The following is a 7,781-nucleotide window of genomic DNA, read 5'->3' as shown; positions in this document are numbered from 1 at the left end:
AACATGTTGACCAGTGACAATATAGGTACAATATTAAAACATATCTAATTTTAGAGATGAAGCTGTCAACTGGTGTATCAGAGAATCTTTCTTTTTTGCCAAATGTGAACATAGGTGGGGAAGGAATACAAATTAAAAATGAAACTATCAACTTTGGTTTGGTTCAGATTTGCTGGCCCAGCACACCAGATCAGAACAGGGTTGTGTTGAAAGAGTGCCCACCCTGATGTCACAGGAGGACATTCCGACATGCTGTGGGGGCATCATTTAATTGTTAATCTGAATTGTCCTTCTAAACACACTTCAAAATCCAGGGCATTGAGATGAGTGCCTTCTTCATGCGATTAAAGGATATTCTGACTAGGTGTGTGCACGAACCGAGGTTTGTGCATAGGTTTGGCGCTGAACTGGTTTGGGTGAGAGCTGAAATACTGGCGGCGGGGGCAGGGAAGATTGGTGAGCGGCAGCTTTAAAAGGAAGTACAGCAGGTCCTTACCTGCTCTCCACAGCCCCATGACAGCGCTCCCCCCAACAGTATCTGTGTGGTGCCAGTACAGACATAGCCTTCATGCATGCACTGCAGTTTATGCACATCCTTATTCCCATCAGCGCATCGAGGCATCTTCAAATTGTCAGGGTGGGTCTGCCCTTATCGTGATCCCATCCTAATCGTGTGTGCTGGTTGTAGTTCACTTGAACCATCCCTGCAACAAAGGAAGGCTTTATTAGCCAGGCTTAGAAACAGCATATAGAGCTTAGCATTGTCATACAGAAGCAAGTTTTATTTAGGAAAGTGCTCTATACTTATGGACATGTTTTCATTAGGCACAGTGAGCTTCGGAGGGAAAGGCAGATTGATAAATTGTGCCCCCTCCCCCCAGCACCAGCAAAGCATTATTCTTCACTAGTACTGTATTAGTCTGGATGTCAGCTGGTATGTTCTTTCACTGAAACTGGTTATTAAATGTTAGTATGTGAACAGTGTCAGATTGGGAAGGACATTTGTCGTGAATGTTTGAAAGAAATATTCAGAAAAGGCTAAGTAACAATAGCACAGTACAGATAAGATGAGGTTGTCTGTTGCATTTCTGACCATTATTTATTTATTTGTCTCATTTCTGTACTGCCTGAATCAGTGATCTGAAGACAGTTTACAAAGTTAAAAACTCATTCACCTTCATCACCCCAAATGAACAGTTTTAACCCCACTTCATGTTCAAGAAAGAAGAGGCACGCCAAAGAGGTTGAATGACTATCTGTACTAGGCCAAGGAAACCAGAGATTTGAATGAGTTAACTTGAGGTGGAGCTTAGCTAAGTTAAAAACCAGTTGGTGCTTCACCACTACTTTCAATATGGTAATTTAATGCAGATTTGATTCCCATACAATTCATCATTGCTTGTACTTCATCATTGATCTGACTTTACAAGGGAGCTAACTATATCTACATTTTAGAAATTATCCCAGTTTAAAATAAATAGTGATAAAAAGTTCTCAGATAATGTTTTCTTCTTCACACTGCTTACGTGTGGTTTGAAAACAAAACATGTTTCCACACACAGTGTAGGAGGCCATCAGTAACAATGGGTTGTCACTATCTTCTTGCTCCTGGTAGACAGGTTAGATTCAGGTAACAGGAAGTCCAGCCTCCCTCCCAGCAGCTATTGGAAGCAGGATTTCATGATGCATTTGAGAAGCTTGATCCAACTGATCTAAACTTGCCATTGAATGTTTCTTTTAGGAAAGTGATTGACCCAATATAAACTATTTTATGCTAACATTCTCTTAGAAAAGAAATGACTTCCAGAATGTACACTGGATTGTCTGTAAATCTGTGAAGGGCAATGAAGGACCCCCTTTTTCAGAACTGCAAAATCTTGGAGCCTTTAACCTTTTATAGCATTCCTTTGTAACCATGAGAAAGAGAAACTAATCTTCTTCTTGTGAGCTTGAATTCTTATGAATTGTATGGGAATCACGTGAGGAAGGCCAAGAGTAAAAGATCAGGAAAATGCAATGGAGGATCAATTTATTTGTAGGTTTATAACAAAAGCATACTGCCAGAGGAGTATGTCTGCTCTATCCAAATGTATATGGATCTCTATGAATGGAACAGTGATGGGGGGGGGCACACAAAAATGTGGTGGCCATGGGAGAACGTTAAGCACACACATACACACACCCCATCTCACATCATCCTCCCCTGAGGCTGTTTTTAATGAAGGAGGAAAGAAAGAGCTGTTGGGATGAGTTTAATTCCATTTACATGCAACGTCTATTTCAGCCCTACAAATAGGAGTTAAACAAGATTAGTTTTCATTTATTCAGAGGACAATAGAGAGTATCAATCACTGCTATTATGTGTCCTCCACTTGTTTTAACTAATGAAAATCTTCTGCTGTAACACTTTTAGATGTAGTCAGTGGAACATGCAACAGAATGTGTTTAAATGTCAGTGCTTAAAAATAAAATGCATATAAAATATATATAAACTTCATAGCCTTAAAGTGAACATGAAATTAGAAACTGAAGTTAATTAACTTCAGAACAGTTGATATCTGAAGATAACAGTAGTAACAGTGCATTATTTCAGAAGTTCGCCTTAGCACAATCCATAGCAAAGTCATTTCTTAACACTTCAGGATCATAGTCCTTAAAATGTTTACTGTCCCAACTACCAACCATCATTAGGTTGTTGCGTTTACAGTGACTTGCCCTTGGCAACTCAGTGGATTCATGGGAAAGGTCAGTAAAAGTTGGAGAAGGGGACCATAGCGAAACTGGAAAATATTATGTGTTCCAGTGGTTATATAGTAGATCAGCTGTAGAATTGGGATTTAGGAAACTCTGTTCAAAACCCTGCTCAGCCTTGAACTTGCTAACTGGCCTTGACAAGTCACTATCATCCAGATTGATAGCACTTGATGAGGTATCAGTGTGTTTATCTCATATATACTGGTTGCATGGAAATGCTGTGCAGTCATCACAAGTGGCAGTTTACATATGAGTTGCCCACAATTTCTTCCACAGAAAAAGTTCAAATGTATGAATTCCTGAATAATTTTTTTCACATTTGAAGTACTCCTTAGTGTAAAAACAATGTATACCGTAACAATTACATATGAAGGTTACAAATAAATAAGAGAGGTAGCATTTTTCCAGGATGTCGGATTTCATTAGGATGCTATATGGCTACTAGTTGGACATTAACGTCTGTGACCATTATGTTTCCACATCTCTTAGTCTCTACCCAGCTACCTGTTTTGCTGGCTTTATGAGTTAACTTTGACATCATTTAGCAACTATATAACATGATCTCCAATTGCTTACATTAATGTAAGGCCAAAAGATTCAGAACAGAAATGTCTGGGATTCCAAGATGTGATACCCAAATTAAGGAGAATGGAGGCAAGTGGCACACTTAACATAAATAAAAATAACATTATCCCTCTATTACTTGCTGGCTTTCAATTACTCACAGTAAAAAATACTTGTGTTGAGTGAACAAAAACAAAATTGCTTCTTGGTTCTGTACAAAGCAAATTTAAAGACTGGGAAATATCTTTCAATAGTTGAGGCCCAGCACTTAAATTTTAATAAATTTATATAGAAACCTGACAGGGCCTGCTAACAAGTTACATAAATATTATAAAGTAATTGGTGAGTTTAGAAATAATCTTGCACCTGTTCTATATATATATTGTTTTATGTAGGCAATTGTAGTTTTGAGTTCCTTTTCAGATATAATATAAGCTTTGCATATGTTTTGCATATTGTGGACATACTTTGACAAAGCTTTCTTTAAGTGAATGATTTTGCTAAAGGCACCAAGGATAAAATGCCCAGAACTCTGTTTTTAGTCGAAGCCTGGCTAATCATCTTAAGGATCAACCATGCAGAGGCAATTGCACTGGGATGCCACTCACTGGGATTAGCCTAACCACAGGCAGTGTTTTCAATTTTCATGCCAGCACTGAGTGTTCTTGCCAGCCTATTGGCAGTCTACATGGCAAGTGACTTTTAGATGTGGTGATTCGTGTGGATGAAACACCATTACTGATAAACCTCCAACAACATCCCCCTTAGAATTATAATGTGAGAATTGGCCATAAATCACTATAACTCCAAATGACCCCACGTTGTTTGTTTCACAGGTTGCAGGTGCATCTCATTCTAGAGGTATAATCCTTCTGGGCATGTATCTCGAGTGTTTTGTAATGGACATCCCATTTTAGCTTCTTCTTCTTCTTTTTCCGTTTCTGTATTGCCTTTGCAAAGACCTGCTTGCTTAAAGTGCTCACCTAGTAGTCTCTCAGCACTTTTTCTTGAGGTAGAAACTCATATTTACTGCTTGCTGCTAACAGCACACAATAACTTGAATAATATGAGTAGGATTGTATAATATAAGAGCTCCCTCTTCAGAGCAGAGTATTGACTACCATTCAACAGCACCCATAGTTCAGTACCTACCCTAACCACCACCCGATCCCTAGGGAAACAGCTGTCTCCAGGGAAGGGAGCTAAAGTTATGAGTCCATTATTAAAAAACATGGGCCAGTTCCCAATGGGTCCCTTGAATAATGTTCTTAATATAGGGATCATGTAGCTTGGCTTTGCAAATGCATTTAAATCCCACTCTTAAGCCACTAATAATACTTAATGAAAGTTTTATGAGCAAAGTACATTTTAAAGTAAATTTTCATATCCATTTTTATTTGAAAAAGCACATTGAGGAGCAAATGTATTCATGCCAGAATGAGGTAATTTAGGACAGCCACAAAAGAGAAGAAATTCTTCAGCAGGTGCCTGAAGAAATAATAAAGAGAACATTGATTAAGCAAGGGGACCAATGGGGATGAAATTCCAGCGCTTAATTCAGCATGAAGGTCTACATTTGAAGCAGGAAGAATTGTCTATCTGCTAACTTAGCTTACTGCATTGCATGGATAGTAGAAATGTGTTGTACAAGGACAATGCAGAGCATGTTGGAAAAGCAGCATGAGACAAGAGGGCTGTGGCTCGTTTGCATAATCAACTTGCTGTTGTGTAATTATAATATTTGCCAAGCCATTGCTACAGGACATGTTGCAAGTTACCCAGTGATACCTTTGTTCAGAGTTTTTTAAAATCTTAACATGCAAAACCTTGACTCATTGTTTCAGAATGTACCTAGAAGTATTAGAAAACAGCATTGGAGGTTCCTTATTGCTTATCGCTTAATGGCTATGTTTTCTCTATACTCGTGTTTCACAAATGTGTGGTAGGCAGGAAAGGGTAAATAATGCACTCAATAATGCTAAAAGGGCCAGATGCAAGCATAAGAACTGCATCTTGCAAAGCTTCAGAGATATTTTCCAGAATTCATACATGTGATCTAACCCAAATGAAAAGAGAAACAATGACCCTTCTCTCATACAGGCAGGTCCTCCCGTTATCATTCTACAAACTCATGTAAGAACATAAGAGCAGCCTTGCTGAATGACACCCACACTCTGAAAGCATACACTTACAGCTGCTCCTTCCCTGTAACTGTTCATTTCAGCTTTAATAATAGAGACCCTAGTTCTCAAAATTTGCTGAAATTGTATTTGATTAAGAACAGTTCAATAGAAGAGGCTTTTTTTTTTAACCCCTTAGTTTGGCTCTCAAAGTTGTTCCTGAGAAGTGATAAGACTGGCTCTAAGTCTGTGGAGCCTGTAACAAACTGTGGGCCCTTCTATTGGGTAGCTCTCTCCTTAGCTTCATGGTGAAGCTTTTCTTGACAGATGGGATGGAACAGAGTGACTTTTCTGGCTAGGACATTTGCTCTGTCATTGCTTCCTCCATGCGGCACCCACCCACCATTAGCAAATGCGTACTTTCCTCTAAAGGCTCCTACATCATCACAGGAGTCTCTGGGATAAAGCTCTCTCATTTGCAGGTGGGTTTGAGGAGAAAAGGTGACAGAATAGCTTCCTTGGTTGGGAGAGTTGCTTCATCACTGCTTCACAAAAACTATGGACACAGTAGTGGTCTCAGAGGTTGTTAGTCAGCCCTTCTGAGGGCACCTAACCTCTGACATGCAAGTAAATATAGAGAAAAAGAGGGCTGTAACAAGGCTCTAACCACCTAATGGCGCAGCGGGGAAATGCTTGACTAACAAGCAGAAGGTTGCTGGTTCGAATCCCTGCTGGTACTATATTGGGCAGCAGAGATATAGGAGGATGCGGAAAGGCATCCTCTCATACTGCACAGTAGGAGGCAATGGTAAACCCCTCCTGTATTCTACCAAAAGAAAGCTACAGGGCTCTGTTTGTGCCAGGAGTTGAAATCGACTTGACGGCACGCTTTACTTTTAACATGGCTCTGCTGGGCTCCATGAGTTCCCCAGTCAGTCTAATAAATAGCTCTTTTTGTGCCTTGTGATCTCATGATACCATCAAAGAAAGACTTAAGTCGGCTAAAAAGTTCCGGATATGAAAAGAATAAAATTTCATTACAAATAATTTCATATGTGTGTAGTCAACAGATCATTGCACAATATTTACAAATTTACAGAAATTATTCAACCGCATATCACAGCCAGCATACATCAAAAGGTTTATAGTTGACTCAGAAGAATTACATACATTTTGTTGATTTGCCATGTCTTTTTATTGTCACGGCCAGGAAAACAGCTGTTTTTCCTGTTACATAAGATCTACTATCAGCTAATTAAAAATTATCATAAAGGTCTAAGGATTTTGCTGGAAAGGTTTCTGGATTGAAAAAATATCTTTTCTAAATCATTATAAAAATTACAATGAAAAAAATTATGAACAATTTTTTTCACTTCCTCAGACTCGTAAAGGCATTGACATTCCAAAAGGAATTCCTGGCAGACTCCCAGTCAGAAGGGCAGGAGAACATTAAATCTGGCCAGTAAAAAAAAGTTTGCTACAGACTTAGAGACATCAAGATCTATTGTGCCCCTCCTCCAACACATATAAGCTTATGAATCTGTTGTGACTCTTAAGCTGCCAGTTTAAAATTCATGACAAATGTAGTCCACCAGCAAAGGGGGATGGGGGTGGGGGGCAGAGATAAAGACTAGTTGGTCTCTCTGGTTTTACAAGATGCCTATCTTGCTATGTACTCTGCCACAGAAGGTGACTAGTTATATGCATAACTTGAACACGTTTAATCCCAAACAATAAGGGAGATATTCATTTATGCTTTACAGACAGTTGAATTCAGTACATGTTTGTGTGAAATCAGTTCGTAAGCAAGCCTAGAGTATTAAAATTCATAGACTGGGATTTCCTAGTTAATTGTATTTTGTATGATCCTCTTGATTATTTCAAAGTGGGCACAACATATTACTGGATCAGAACAGTAGTTAGGAGTAATTTTGCTGGATCTAAATATTCTGCTTGCGCTCATGAAATGAGCTTATGATGACCCAGCAGAATCTTTGACACTTTTTCCTTGAGCAGCTGGAACCCACACCAAATCTCAAATTGCTTTCAGCTTCTCTATTTTCAAAAGCAGTTTGTGATGCAGTATCGAGGCCTGGGAATCGTATCACCATTGCTTGGGAATACGTTCCTTTGAATATTGTGTGACTTTGAATATTGTGTGACTTACTTAACAAGTAAACATGCATAGGATAGGAATTAACAGCCTTCTTGAGCACAAAAATAGTGGCTGACATCCTGACAAAATTACTCAGTAGCACTACTCAGAAGTTACTCTGAAGGACTACTTAAGTTCAGTAGGACTTCCAGTGAGTAATTTAGTCAAGATGTTAGCCAGTTTCTTTG

The 7,781-nt window shown here is 39.0% G+C and overlaps 1 protein-coding gene across 14 annotated transcripts in view; it reads left to right on the top strand.

Annotated features, from left to right (window-relative positions):
- DOCK7 (dedicator of cytokinesis 7) overlaps window positions 1-7,781 on the top strand; it is a 212,440-nt gene that overhangs the window by 126,377 nt on the left and 78,282 nt on the right. The window lies entirely within an intron of this gene.

Source organism: Hemicordylus capensis, chromosome 4 (assembly GCF_027244095.1).
Source record: "Hemicordylus capensis ecotype Gifberg chromosome 4, rHemCap1.1.pri, whole genome shotgun sequence".
In the NCBI taxonomy this organism is placed as follows: Eukaryota; Metazoa; Chordata; class Lepidosauria; order Squamata; family Cordylidae; genus Hemicordylus; species Hemicordylus capensis.
Note: the sequence above shows the minus strand (reverse complement) of the source record. Positions and strands in the feature narration are given on the sequence as shown.